The sequence below is a fragment of the Gorilla gorilla genome, chromosome 3 (genome assembly GCF_029281585.2).
Source record: "Gorilla gorilla gorilla isolate KB3781 chromosome 3, NHGRI_mGorGor1-v2.1_pri, whole genome shotgun sequence".
In the NCBI taxonomy this organism is placed as follows: Eukaryota; Metazoa; Chordata; class Mammalia; order Primates; family Hominidae; genus Gorilla; species Gorilla gorilla.
Genome location: NC_073227.2, coordinates 163,252,234 through 163,266,300, shown reverse-complemented (window position 1 = coordinate 163,266,300; position 14,067 = coordinate 163,252,234). Strand labels below are relative to the sequence as shown.

At 38.6% G+C, this 14,067-nt stretch overlaps 1 protein-coding gene across 4 annotated transcripts in view; it reads left to right on the top strand.

The window, feature by feature from the left end:
* INPP4B (inositol polyphosphate-4-phosphatase type II B) overlaps positions 1-14,067 on the top strand; it is an 809,117-nt gene that overhangs the window by 358,508 nt on the left and 436,542 nt on the right. Inside the window, exon 1 of one of the 4 annotated variants that reach the window (XM_055384745.2) lies at positions 3,155-3,350. The exons of the other annotated variants lie outside the window; for them this stretch is intronic. The gene's annotated coding sequence lies outside the window, so the exon portion shown is untranslated. Of the gene's footprint in view, positions 1-3,154; positions 3,351-14,067 lie in introns of those variants that run through there. 4 annotated transcript variants of the gene reach the window in all.

Below are 14,067 nucleotides of genomic sequence, written 5' to 3'. Positions count from 1 at the left end.
TGTTGTTTCTTATTGTCTTTATTTGGATCTTCTTTCTTTTTTCTTTATTAGTGTAGTAAGTGGTCTTTTATTCTTATTTATTTTTCAAAAAGCAACTTCTGGATTTGTTTATTTTTTTTTCATCCCAGTTTCCTTCAGATCAGCCCTAATTTTGCTTATTTCTTCTCTTTTGCTAGTGTTGGGGTTGGTTTGCTCTTATTTCTCTAGTTCCTCTAGGTTTGATGTTAGTTTTTTAATTTGAAATCTAACTTTTTGATGTGGGCGTTTAGCACCATCAGATTCCCTCTCAACACTGCTTTAGCTGTGTCCCAGAGATTCTGATAGGTTGCACTTTTATTCTTATTAGTTTCAAAGAATTTCTTGATTTCTGTGCTCATTTCATTGGTTACCAAAAGGTCATTTAGGAGCATGTTGTTTAATTTCCATGTAACTATGGTTTTGAGCAATTCTCTTAATATTGTTTTCTATTTTTATTGTGCAGTGGTACAAGAGTGTGTTTGGTATGATTTCACTGTCTTTGGATTTGCTGAGTATTGGTTTATCACCAATTGTGTGGTTGATTTTAGAGTATGTGCCATGTTCTGATGAGAAGAATGTTTTGGGATGGAGAGTATTCTAGATGGTATTAGCCCCATTTGGTCAAATGTCAAGTTCAGGTCTTGAATATCTTTTTTACTTTCCTGCCTTGGTAATCACTATCATACTATCTGTCAATGGGGTTTTGGAGTCTTTCACTATTATTGCGTGGTTGTCTAAGACTCTTCTTAGGTATCTAAGAACTTGCTTCATGAATCTGGGTGCTCCTGCATTGGGTGTGTATACATAGGATAGTTAGGTCTTTTTGTTGAATTTGACCCTTTACCATTTTGTAATGCCCTTATTTGTCATTTTTGATCACTGTTTGTTAATGTCTGGTTTATCTGAAATTAGAATAGCAACCTCTGCTTTTTTCTGTTTGCTTGGTAGATATTTCTCCAACCCTTTTCTTTGAGCTTATGGGTGTCATTGCATGTGAGATGGGTCTCTTGTAGACAGCACAGTTGGGTCTTGCTTTTGTATCCAACTTGCCACTCTGTGCTTTTTAATTGGAACATTCAGTCCATTTACATTTAAGGTTTGAGCCTGTCCTTGTGTTGTTAGCTGGTTATCATGCAGACTTGATTGTGTGGTTCCTTTACAGTGTCAGTGGTTTACGTACTTAAGTGTGTTTTTGTGGTGGCTGGTAACAATCTTTCCTTTCAAGATTTAGCACTCTCTTAAGAACCTCTTATAAGGCAGGTCCGGTGGTAATAAAATCTCTTAGCATATACTTTTCTGAAAAGTATCTTATTTCTTCTTTGCTTATGAAGCTTAGTTTGGCTAAATATGAAATTATTGGTTAGAATTTCTTTATTAATGCTGACTATTGTCCTCCAGTCTGTTCTGGCTTGTAGGTTTCAGCTGAAAGGTCTGCCGTTATCCTAATGGAGTTCTCTTTGTAGGTGACCTGTCCCTTCTCTCTAACTGCCTTCAATATTTTTCCTTTCATTTCAACATTGAAGAATCTGATAATTATGTCTTGGGGATGGTCTTCTGGTGTAGTTTTTCACAGGGATTCTCTACATTTCCTGGATTTAAATGTTTGCCTCTCTAATAAGGTTGAGGAAATTTTGTGAATGATATCCTCAAATGTTTTGCAAGTTGCTTACTTTGTGCTTCTTTCTTTCAGTGATGCCAATGAGTCATAGATATGATCTCTTTACATAATCTCATATTTCTCAGAGGTTTCGTTCATTCTTCTCTATTGGTTTTGTTTGTTTGTTTTTTGTCTGAGTTAATTTAGAGAAACCGTCTTTGAGCTCTGAGATTCTTTCCTCCTCTTGATTTTGCTGTTAATACTTGCAATTGTACTATAAAATCATTGAAGTGGATTTTTGACTTCTATCAGCTCAGTTTGGTTCTCTCTTAAAATGGCCATTTTACCTTCTAGTTTCTGTACCATTTTATTATATTTCTTAGATTCATTGAATTGGGTTTCTTCTTTCTTTTGAATGTCGATAATCTTCATTCCAATCCATATTCTGAACTCTATTTCCAACATTTCAGCCATTTCAGCCCAGGTAAGAACCATTTCTGGGTAAGCAGTGTGGTTGTTTAGAGGTAAGAAGGACACTCTGCCTTTTTGAGTTGCCAGAATTTTGCACTGTTTTTTTTTCTCATCTGTGTGACCTGATATTCCTTCAGTCCTTGAAGTTGCTGTCCTTTAGATGTTTTTTTTGTTTTGTTTTGTTTTGTTTTGGGTTTTTTTGTTTGTTTATTTGCTTTTATATTCTGTGATGCCCTTGCAAATTTGCTTGTGGTATGAGTTCAGTCGACTAGTTTTGATTCTATTCTACTCCTGGGTCTTGGAGGTGTCCCCTCCAGTTATTGTCTCTATGCCCAAATTCCTTTTGTTAAGTGTTCTGATCCATGGGACTCTCTCAGGCAGGGGCCACAGTTGGCAGACAGGCCATATCTTTTCTGGGTCAGTTCTAATCTGCTGTAGTTGTGCTTCCTGGGAGATCACAAGGTTGCACCTGCCCACAGAGTGCAGACAGAAGCAAAACTGCTGGTCTAGAAGCTCTAGCAGGTGTGGCCTATCTGGCTATGAGAGGTGGGTGTGAGTGGAGTTTCTTACCTTACCATCCAGCTGGTTTCTGGGGCAATAGGAGGCTGTGGTCTTTGGCAAATTTAGGTAAAAGTAAAACCACTGGGCTGGAAGCTCTAGCAGGTGTGGCTTGCCTAGCTAAGAGAGGTAGGGGTAGGTGGAGTCACTTATCCAGCCATCTGGATGTTTCTCCAGACAACAGGTGGCTGTGCTCTCCGGCTGAGTTCACATAGAAGTGGAACTGCTGGGCTGGAAGCTCTAGTAGGCGTTGCCTGCCTGGCTACCAGCAGCAGGAGTCAGTGGGGTAGTCTGCCCTACTGTCTGGGTGTTTTCCTGGACAACAAGAGGTTGTGCCCTCCAGCTAGGTTCACACAGAAGTAGGACTGATGGGCTAAAAGCTCTAGTTGGTGTTGCCTGCTTGGATACCAGCAGTGGGAGTGGGTGGGGTCACTCACCCTGTGGTTACTCACCCTGTGGTCACCTACCCTGCTCTACAGGATTTTCTCAGGACAACAGGAGGCTGTGCCTGCCTTCTGAGCTCAGACAGCAGAAGGATCACTGGGCTGGAAGCTCTAACAGGCATTGCCAGCCTAGCTACCAGCAGTTTGAGGCAAGGGCAGGGTCCCTTACCCTGCTGTCTGAATGTCTCCTGGGACAACAGGAGGCTGCACTCACTGGCTGAGTTCAGACAGAAGAGGGATCATCGGACTGGAAGCTCTGGCAGGTATGGCTAGCCTGGCTACCCGTAGTGAGAATGGAGAGGGTCACCTGCCCAGCTACCCAGATGTTTCCCAGGACAACAGGAGGCTGTGTCCACTGACAGTTCAGACAGAAGTGGAATCACTGGACCGGAAGCTCTAGCAAGTGTTGCCCACCTGGCTACTAGTGGTAAGGGTGGGTGGGGTCTCCTGCCCTGCAGCCCGAATGTTTCCTGGGACAACAGGAAGCTATGCCTTAAGGCTGAGTACACACAGAAGCAGGAGCACTAGACCAGAAACTAGCAAGCATTGCCCACCTGACTATCCGTGGCAAGGGTGGGTGGGGTCACCTGCCTTGTCATCTGGGTGCTTCCCGGGATAACAGGAAGCTGCACTTTCCAGCTGAGTTCACAGGGAAATGAGTCTGCTGGGCTGGAAGTTCTAGCAGGTGTTTCCCATCTGGCTATCTGTGGGGGTCATGGAGTCACCAGCCCTGCTGTCTGGGTACTTCCAAGGACGACAGGAGGTGGTGGCTGCCAGCCAAGTTAAGGCAGAAGTGGGACCACTGGACTAGAACCTAACATGGGACCTTGTCCAGTGAGCTGGGTGGAGCAATCTTACTGCTCTCAGGCACCACAGCTGCGACCTCTGTTGGGGCTATTGTGCTGGTGATGGTCTGCTCTGGGGCCAAAGTCTTTTAGAGTTCCCCTTGCACTTTGAGAATTGCCTCCAGAAAACATCTGCTTCAGTCTAGAAGCATGGTGGGGGGCCGTGGAGTGGGCCAAAGGGATGCTCTCATTCTCAGTCTTGCATTTGTCCCTGTAGGCAGTGTGTATCCCCAAGAGGGGTCTTACTCATTGTTTTCCATTTTGGAGAGGTTCTGCTGACTCTACATTAAGCCCAGACAGGCTGGTGTCCTGCTTTGCTCCTTTCTGCTCTCTGTGTTCCTCTGCTGCCTTGATGGATTCTGATGTGGTTGCTCAGATGATCAGCCTGCAGGGTCAGTGTTCACTAGCCCTTTTGTTTCCTCTAGAAGTAGCACTAATGAGCTGCTTCTAGTCTGCCATTTTGGCCTTTCCCCCAAAAAGGAAATATCAACTACAAATCAGATGACACTGATCAGTTTTATTAATTTTACTTAGTCATGTAGCTAATGTCCTAAGGGATCTAATCTTTATTAGAAATCAAGTCATCAAATGTTGAGAGTCTAAATTGTCTTTGTTATTTAATTTATCTGAGAGATCTTGATTTTGTTGGTAATAGGATTTAGGAGCAGTACCAAGACTGATAATTGGTATTCCCAGAGTTCTAGTTTTGTGTAGTTTTTACTATTTTGTTTTGGGTAGCTACTTCAAGAAAAATTCATAAAGTAGAAAAGTTTTTCTTTTCAAAATACAAATGTCTGCGTTTTGTATTGGATTCCAAATTTCCTTTTAAACTATGACCTCATGCAAGTTTGTATTCTTCTGATGGGGGTCAAAGAAATAATGATCTGAAGAGATACAGTGCCTCTGATTTAGTAATTCACATCTCTGCTTTGGAGAAACAGGTGGCCTACGGAAATCATAGATTGATACAGACTCAAAGGAAAAAATTTGTGCAAGTAGATATAAAATCTTTTGAGTTGGGGAGCTATGTAATAATTCTGAGGCACTGGTATTGGGGATCTAAAATGGAAACATAAAGAATATTCATATGTTGGAGATACATTTGGGGAAAAATATTTCAGAAATATATTTTCTTTTTCAGTATTAAAGAGGAACTTTAAACAGTCATATACTCAAGAGACAGAATGTCTGATTTTCTTCCAGAGATAATACTTACTGGGTTCAGTATCCCTGACAATGACAACTTGGTCAGGGTATGGGGTAAAGGTAATTGAAATGGCAGATGGGTAATTGGACACAATGACTTTTTTTTTTTTTTTCCTACAATGATCTTTACAGTACTTTTGTAGCTTAATATTCTGAGATATGCATTTTTTTCATTTGATGCTATAAGCTAATGAAGATAAATTAATTGTTCAGATTTTCTTTTTTTCTTCATAAATGTATTATTTTCTCTTTACTAAGTAAGACATACTTTTCCAAAGAATTTAAGAATTCCTAGAAATGTTCAACAAAGTGAAAATTTCACTGTAGTTTTGCCACCTGTACAGTCAGGTATACTCTAGCTAGTTTAAAGGAAAAAGGAATTCCTTTGAAAACATTAAGCAGGGTGAACTTACCCAATAAGCGTACTGCTAAGGCCCACAATGCTTTCAAAATCTGAAAAAGAAAATAATTTGTAGGTTGAAACATTTTTATTCCATATTAATATATCTTTATACCAATGCAGTCATAAAATATTATTATATAACATATACGTGTGTGTGTGTGTGTATACTATGGAGGAAGGGGCTGGTGAAGGCAAAAGTGCCTAGGATCCACTAAAATCCTAAAGAACAGAGGCTCAGACTTGGATTGCGGGTGCTCAGGAGCTCCAACCCCAGCTAAATACACACGAGCACTGTTCCAAAGAAATCGCACTGTGACTGCTGCTAGCACAGGTATCTCTGCCTACACTGCTGATGCTGGGCCTCAGGGCAGAACCTCTGCCCCCACTGTCTTGAGAGCTGGCAAAGGCGTCATTTCTCAGAATGGGTTGCCGGATGGATTCTTTTTCTGAGCTGAAGTCTTGAACAATGGTATCAGAAAAGCCTAGGCCATGTATTTGTTCTGTATGTATAAGGAAGACTAAGAAGTGGATTTCTAGCATCCGTCTTGGTGATGTGTGAACTTGTAAGGTGGGATGTTTCCTTGACGTAGGAGAGATGTTCCAAATGTTTTGGACAGCCAAATCCACCACACAAAAATAACTACTGCCAACACATTGACGTATTTGCATTTAGACTTTCTGGTATGCTAGGTTTTGTTTTCATTTAATGCTTAAAAAAAAAAGCTATAGCTGTAGAAACATGAACACTTACTGTGAGATAGGTATAGCTAACATTGTTTGAATTATCTATTTTGATCATTAATTAAAAATAACAGCATTTGGTGATAGCCAGTATTGTTATTTTCCCATTTTATAGATGAAAAAAGCAGACTTAAAAAAGGTAACTTCTTCACGGAGATTAAGTTAAAGAATAGTAAGATGGAATTTTACACGGAGTTTTACCTGCTACACAAACCATAGTCATAAATGAGATATACAACTTTTAATACAGCTTTTTACATTTAACATTTTGGTATAAGCCATTTTAAACTCTTCATTAACGTCTTTTTAATAGTGACCTAACATTCCATCAAATTAGTTAATGCAATTTATTCAAAGATTTCTCTATTGTTGAATATTTAGGATGTTTCTATTTCTTTCCTACTTTAGTCATATTGTGATAACTTGTGTATATAACTTTTTTCTACATTTAGGATTATTTCTCTAGAATGGAAACCCAAAATTAGAATTACTAGATCAAAGAATATGAAAACATATTTTGAGAAGCCAATGTCAGACTTATTTAATGATGAAACAAGCTCATTAATTTATTCAACATTCGACATATTTATTGCATGCCTCCCACATGCTGGCTGTGGTACTTGTAATGTCATGATAAATATTTGACAGTCGTTTGTCTAAACAGCATTATTGTATAGTGGGTATTAAAATAGGATGTGCCTGAAATGAGCATCTTGTGCCAACCACATATGGTGAGAATGCTTCCTAGATTTTCTGGGACAGGGTAGGAACACTTTTAGAGTTCTTAGAAAATACTCTTGGGAATGTAGGAAAGTAGCATTCAAAGCAATCTCAAAATAGCATCAAGTATGAACTTTTTCTTCTTTGCCAATTTGTTAGATGAAATACTGTTGATCATTGTTTATAATGGTTATCTCCTTGAGTATTAATGAAGTTGAACATTTTTCATATGTTTATTCATGAATTGTTTCTTCATTGTGAAGCATCTTTTAAATATTTCTCATTTGATATTTAGTATTTGTACAAAATAGATTTTGTTATATTGCCTTTGTTGCAAATAATTTTATATCTGCTCCTATTTTTTTTTAACTAGGGAAGTTTTTATGTAGCCCAATCTGCTACGCATTTTCTTTATAATTTCTTCTAGCACTTATAAGCTTCAGAAGTAGAATTGACCACTCCAAAAAAGTGTGAAAATAATCAATTCCATTTTTCTTTACTTTTTATTTTGTATTTTATTTGTATTTACTTCCATAATACATCTGGAATTTATATCCCTGTCTAATGGAACATAATTTATTTTATTCTAAAAAGATAGGCAACTGTCTCAACAATCATTAAATACTTCATTTCTTTTCTATAAATTTGTGGTGCTCACTTTATTATACATTGGGTTTAGGTTCGCTATCTATATGCAACCTTGGAGTCCTATGCCCATTTGTATCAATTTCAACTGTCATAAAAATAATTGTTAATTTTTCCCCACCAGACATCTGAAGGAATTATATTATCCCTTTAATAATTAGTGCAGTGCTTGGCATATGACAGGCATTATATATTTGTTGAATGAGCAAATGCATAAAATTGAATGTTTCTGGGATACCCATGTTTTCCCACTAATCTGTAGATCACTTTCTCAGCCATTTCTTCACTGTGTTACATGTTATGTCACAAAATATATTTTATCATTAGAGCAAAACATTTTATTAATATTCAGAATATTCTTTATATCTAGAATACTTTCTTCAAATGAACTTTGGAAAATTTTACGAGCTTCTAAAATTACTTTCATTAGAATTTTCATTGGAATTATACTAAAAATATAAATTAATTTGGAAGGAATTGATATTTATGCTGTAAATATTTCCCCACTTACACGTGTTACAGTTCTTTACTTCTCTTTATAGTGTCTTATAATTTTCCTTACAGAGTTATTCATAATTTCTTTATTGATTTTGTTGTTACTGCTGTAGTAATTTGGATTATTATTGCTGCTATTGGGAGCTGCATTTTTTTGGAAATTTTGTTTTCTATTTTTTGCTATTATATAGAAAAGCTATTGCTGCAAATTTACCTTGCATCCTTGAACTTTGAGTTATTTTATTAATTCTAACAGAATTTTTTTTTTTTTTTTACAGTTTTTCTGTTGACCTGAAGGCTATGTTGAGAATGCCATTGTCAGCTTAATTCTACTTTGCCTTTACAATTAGGGATGGAAACTGAGCAACAACTATAAGATTTTTAAAACCTTTGGGAAATTAGATTTAATTTTAACATTTATCTTAAAAATAGTTTAATCTAGATTCTAGTAGCTATATGTGAATAATTTCCAAGACACATATTTTAATGCTGGACCTATTAGGGAAGAAATGTATGGGTTCTCAGAACCCATGAAAACCTGTTGTCTTAGCTCATTTATATTGCTATAAAGGAACACCTGAGGCTGGATTATTTATAAAGAAAAGAGGTTTATTTGGCTTATGGTTCTGTAGGCTTTGCAAAAAGCATGGAATGAACACCTGCATCTGATGAGGGCTTCAGGCTACTTCTATTCATGGTGGAAGGGGAAGGGGAGCCGGTGTGTGCAGAAATTACAGGGCAAGAGAGGAAGCAAGAGAGAGCAAGAGGGGAGGTTCCTGGTTCTTTTTAAGAATCAGCTCTTGTGGAAACTAACAAAGTGAGGACTCACTTACTCTCCCCGGAGAGGGGCATTAATCTATTCATGAGGAATCCACCCCCACGACTAAGGCACCTCCCATTAGGCTTCATCTCCATCATTTGGGATCAAATTTCAACATGAGGTTTGGAGGAGCTAACGTCCGAATCATAGCAGCCATATTGCAGAATTTGCTGCCTTACATGGCATGATCTCTCCTTGATCTCTTCTAAATTCTATCTCACTCAGCTTCTGCCTTTGCTATAATATCCCAAAACCTCTCACTGATGTGGGCCCTTAACCTGGAGTTATTCAGGCTATTTGGGGTTAGCACAAGGCCCAGGTTTCTTCCATGGGGTAAGATGGAAAAGACAAATAGTCAGCTCTGACTTTAGCTATATCCCCATCACACCAGGATCCTGGGGTAGAAAAATAAAAAGGATGTTATGAAAACCTCATTCAGGGCTGTGTTAATTTGCTTTTGTATCATGGTAAAGAAATACTCAGAGCTGGGTAATTTATAAGCAAAAGAGGTTTAATTGGTCCATGGTTTTTCAGGCTTTACAGGAGGCATAGTACTGGAAATCTGCTCCTGATGAGGTCTCAGAAAGCTTCCACTCGTGGTGGAATGCAAAGGAGGAGCGGGCACATCACATGGTGAGAGGGGGAGCAAGAGAGGGAGGGGAGGTGCCACTTTCTTTTAAATAACCAGATATTGCATGAACTCAGAGCAAGAACTCACTTATCACCAAGAGAGTGGTGCTAAGCCATTCATGAAGGATCCTCTTCCATGATCCAGTCACCTCTGATCAGGCCCACCTTCAACATGGAGAATCACATTTCAACATGAGATTTGAAGGGGACAAACATCCAAACCATATCATTTTGCCCGTGGACCCCGAAATCTCATGTCTTTCTCACATTTCAAAATACAAATCATGCCTTTCCAATAGTCCTCCAAAGTCTTAACTCATGCAAGTATTAATTCAGAAGTCCCAAGTCTAAAGTCTCATCTAGAAATTAGTTCCTTCCATCTATGAACCTGTGAGATTTAAAAAAACAAAAAACAAAAAACAATAAACAAAAAAACCCAAAAAAAACTAGTTATTTACTCTCAAGATACAATGGTGGTATAAGCATTGGGTAAACATTCTCATTCCAAAAGGGGAAAAATTGGCCAAAAAGGGGGGCAATAGGCCCCACGCAAGTCAGAAACCCAGCAAGGCTATCATTAAATCTTAAAGCTTCAAAACAATCTGCTTTGACCTCATGTCCCACATCCTGGTGTGAGGGCTGGACTCTCATGGCCTGAGGAAGCCCTGCCCCTGTGGCTTCTGTGGGCGCAGTCCACACGGCTGCTGTCCTAGGCTAGAATTGAGTGCTTGCAGCTTTTCCACGCTTAAGCTGCAATCTACTGGTGGCTCTACCATTCTCAGGTCTGGAGGTCAGTGACCCCCTTTCCACAGCTCTACTAGGCAGTGCCCTGGTGGGGACTCTTTGTGGGTCTCCAATCCCACATTTCCCCTCCGCATTGCCCTAGTAAAGTTTCTCTGTTGGGGTTCTGCACTGGTGATAGGCTTCTACTTGGGCAACCAAGCTTTCCTATACATCCTCTAAAATCTAGGTGGGAGTGGCCATGCCTCCTTCACTCTTGCATTCTGTGCACCTGCAGGCTTAACACCATGTAGAAGCAACCAAGGCTTATGGCAGCTTGTGCTCTTCAAAGTGGCAGCCTGAGCTGTGCCTGTACCTGAAGCCCATTGAGCCATGGTTAGAGATGGAGTGGCCAGGATGTGGAAAGCAATATCCCAAGGCGCATCAGGGCAATGGGGCCCTGAACCTGGCCTCTGAAACTATTCTTTCCTCCTAGGCCTCTGGGCCTATGATGGCAGGGTCTTCCTTGAAGACTTCTAAAATGCCTTTGAGACCTTTTTCCCATTGTATTAGATATTTGCACTTGACTCCCTTTTAGTCATGCCAATCTCTCTAGCAAGTAGTTGCTCTGCAGCCTGCTTCAATTCCTTTTCTGAAAAATGCTTTTTTTTCTCTCTGCCACATGATCAGGCTGCAAATTTTTCAAACTTTTACACTCTGCTTCCCTTTTAATTGTAAGTTCTAACTTTAAGTCATTTATTTGCCTTGTATCTGATTTAAGTTGTTAGAAACAACCAGATCACATATTGAATGCTTTGCTGCTTAGAAATTTCTTCTGTCAGATACCCTAAGTCATCAGTCTTAAGTTCAAATTTCCACAGATTCCTAGGACATGGACAGAATGCAGCCAAGTTCTTTGCTAGGGATTTAGAAGGGTGACTTTTATTCTGGTTCCCAATAAGTTTCCCATTTTCATGTGAGATCTCTTCAGCCTGGACATCACTGTCTGTATCTGTGTCAGCATTTTCGTCACAGCCATTTAACCAGTCTCTAAGAAGTTCCAAACTTTTCCTCATCTTCCTGCTTCTTCTGAGCCCTCCAAACTCTTCCAACTTCTGCCCATTATCCACTTCCAAAGCTGCTTCCACATTTTCTGGAATCTTTATAGTAACACCCCATTCCTTGGTACCAATTTTCTGTCTTAGTTTGCTTTTGTGTTGCTATAAAGGAATACCTGAGGCTAGGTAATTTGTAAATAAAAGAGATTTATTTGGTTCACAGTTCTGTAGGTTCCATAGGAAGTATGGTGACAGGATTTGCTTCTGGTGAGGCCTCAGAAAGCTTCCAATTATGGTGGAAGGCAAAGGAGAAGCAGGCACATAGATGGTGAGAGAGGGAGCAAGCTGGGGAGGAGATATCACACTCTTTTAAACACCAAATATCATGTGAACTTGGAGCAAGAACTCACTTATCACCAAGGGGATGTTGCTAAGCCATTCATGAAGGATCCTCCCCCAGGATCCAGTCACCTTCTACTAGGCCTCATCTGCAATGTTGGGAATCACATTTCAACCTGAGATTTGGAGTTGACAAACATCCAAACCCCATATCAAAGGCCACAAAAGGAATGGATACAGGGACCAAAGAAGGCACTGGCCTATATAGAATAAGGTGGAAGCACAATAGGAGGCCACTTCAATTTTTTGGGAATATTCTGCATTTTAATTCTAAACAATAATGTTCAATTCAGTTTAACGCCCAGAAATTGTTTAACATAGAAATTCGAATTTTCTGCTGAAAGAAAACTTCTGTGTCCTAATTAAAGAAAATATCCTATTTGGTCATTTATCATGAAGGTAATGATAAATGTTAAATAAGGTCTTGTTTGCGTTAACTCTGTGGGATGTGTATTTAAGATGACTATACACTTCAGTGGGTTTTAGTAAATATTGGTTCTTGCTACATGATCGGAGCTGACAAGTAATGAATGACCCCATAATGGGAACAAAAAAAAAGTCTGAAAGACTCAGGCTCACATAAGACAGTTGATCTTTCTGCATCATAAACTTTTTTCCTTTGGACTTGCACAGTTATCCAGTTTACATTTGATGTATTCATTAATTTCTATGTAAAGTGTTACCCATCTTCTGTATGCATTACTGGTATTTAAAAAAATTATTCAAGGGCTTGTTTGGACACTATGGACTATATGACACTGTGTTGGCCTCTGTATGTTCATATTTTATTTGCAAGGTAAACTCATCACCTTTGCAGAAGTAATGTCAACTAAAACATCCAGAAGAGATGTGCAGTCTGTTCTGTTAATAAGGACAGGACACTGCCATCTACTCTGTACAACAGAGCACAATGCTTAGCTTTGGGTGGATTTGAATAAGATGAAAGATAAGTTATGGTTTTGTTCAAATGTTAAAATAAAACTATCTCAGACACTTAAGGACCACAAAAATTTAGACCAAAGTGTCTTGTAAATTCTACCTGATGAAAGTTTGATATAGCAAACATATGACTTTTCTATATTATTTTCTGTTTTGAGTTTAGTAATAAATAGATGGTTTGTATTTTCTTTAGTTGCAACTAAGTGATCAGTTTCATGATTTCTCTTATTATGAAACATGTTTTTTTTTTTTTCTTAACACTTATCTTAAAAGCAACTCTGGGTCTACCGGGCTCAAAAAATGAGAAATCTAAAGAAAAATTCGAATATTTTGTTTTCCTCAAATTAAATGAGTCCTGGTATAATTTAAAGCTTATTCTTTGTAGTTTCACCTTCTTATATTGAAAACAATACAGAATGATGAGAGATATATGATAATGTGAATGAGAAAATTTTACATTTCATCTGCACTATTGACATTACTAGGGGAAGATTTCTTTCAAATAAGGTACAATGGTTAAAGAACAACTTTAATCCAATGAGTTACTACGTCTTTTGACCAAATAATATGAAATCTTGGTAACTGATAGTAAATTTACAATTTGAAAACTATTCCTGATAATAACATAGAGAAAAGAACCAGGAAACATTTTTATACACATATTGAATTATATATAATAGTAAATTGTTTTATAAATAGCATGATATATAGTGGTAAAATGCCCAAACTCTGGAACCAGATCAGTGGTTTTAAATTAAACTACTCTTTACCTGTGGGACTCTGACTGAATTACTTCACCTGTCTTTGCCAAATTCTCTCTATGTAATAATAATGGTACCTCCCTCCTAGGGTGGTGGTATTGGGGGTCCCCAAGACTACCTTTAGGCTTAATGATTTACTAATGTATCAGTCTCTTATCATGCTGCTAATAAAGACATACCTGAAACTGGGTAATTTATAAAGGAAAGAGGTTTAATTGACTCACAGTTCTGCAGGTCTGGGGAGGCCTCAGGAAACTTATAATTATGATGGAAGGGGAAGCAAACATGTCCTTCTTCACATGGTGGCAGCGAGGAGAAGTGCAGAGCAAAAGGGGGAAAATCCCCTTATAAAACCATAAGATCTTGTGAGAACTCACTCACTATCATGAGAAAAGCAGCATTGGGTAACCACCCCCACGATTCAATTACCTCCCACCATGTCCCTCCCACAACATGTGGGGATTATGGGAACTACAATTCAAGATGAGATTTGGATGGGGATACAGCCAAACCATATCATCTAAGATACAGAAAAGCTTATAATCATATTCATGCTTTACTATAGTGAAAGTATACAAATTAAGAACAGCAAAGAGAA